The following is a 1405-nucleotide window of genomic DNA, read 5'->3' as shown; positions in this document are numbered from 1 at the left end:
AGATTGAGTTTAAGAATGATTCGCAGTTGTTGAGAGAAGATCAGATGTCGGATAACACGTCCGTCATCGAGCGAGGGGATGCAGAGAGGGATGAGGTCTGGTTAAGGCAGTTCGGTCGCCTATACGACGAACTAAGAGATTATAGGGGCCTGTATGGGAGAAGTGTTTATGGGGAGCGCGTGCAGGATTTTCCGCGTCTCGTCCCGCGGGAAGATAGTGTTTGTGAAATGATAGAAAGTTCTGGCCCTAACCGGCAGACTTTACTAGAAATAGTTGATGTTAATGGGGAGCACGAGCAAGATTCGTCGTGTCTCGTCCCGCAAGAGTTGGATGTTGAAGTAGTAAAGGGAAGTTCTGGCCCTAACCGGCAGACCTTACCGAAAGTCGTCGTGGTAGAAGTAGCCGACCCATCCGACGCAAACCTCCAGTTTAAACATTGCGAGAGTATTAAGGAGAAAGATTACGAAAATTTTAGTGATAGCCGGACACGATTGGTAGAAAAGCACATAGATTACAGCGTGTATGAGGTTAGAGCTGACATTATACGGTCAGACGATAACAGTGTGGGTTGCGCAGATCTAGAGGAAGTAATTGCAGATGCGATCAATCTGGCCAAAGAGGAATCAACAAAGGTGACAATTAGTGAATTGATAGCAAAGCAACACTCACTAGTTGACAAGTTACAGGAAAAGGTTTCGGTATTGGAGGCGAAGCTACAGACTAAGCCTCAGGACAAACGTGTTGAAATTAAAACTGTATGTGAACAGAGGCTAAAAAAGCCGCCAGATAAACCGGATTTAGGATCAAAGCCGGATGGTTTTTTCTGGAATGACCTGGATATAGACGAGGATTTACTGTGGGAAAATAAAGAAACAGTCGAGGACAAGTGTAGACAGATAGTAGTGTCTGTTAATATGCACGACCTACAACTAAACGTGTTGATTGACACCAGTGCAGAATTGAGTGCTGTATCTGGGAAAATATTTGAGTTACTGAAAGACAGACCTGGCATCGTCGTTATGCCAGTAACAGGAGTGAAAATTATCGGTGCTACTGGGAAGGCCAGTAAACCGGTCACAAAACAGATTTTTGTCAACTTCGAGATATGTGGGGCACGATTTGAACAAGAGTTTGTCGTCGTGCCAGACTTAACTACGGAAGTAATTATCGGGTTAGATTGGCTATTAAAGTACCGTGCAGTGATTAATTGCGAAAGCAAAACTTTGACATGTGCGTCACAACATAAAACAATAGTAGTTAGTTTTGACGAGGCAGGAGACGGTGTGCATAGGCAATACCAGCCTATACACATTGTTAACTGGCCGGGTGGTATTGACGTGGGTATGAATCTGAACTACTCTAATGTGAAGAATCTCGGCATTTACAATAATGTAGAAAGTGAATT

Source organism: Schistocerca americana, chromosome 6 (genome assembly GCF_021461395.2).
Source record: "Schistocerca americana isolate TAMUIC-IGC-003095 chromosome 6, iqSchAmer2.1, whole genome shotgun sequence".
Lineage (NCBI taxonomy): Eukaryota > Metazoa > Arthropoda > Insecta > Orthoptera > Acrididae > Schistocerca > Schistocerca americana.
The sequence above is the reverse complement of the archived record's forward strand: the minus strand, read 5'-3'. Positions refer to the sequence as shown.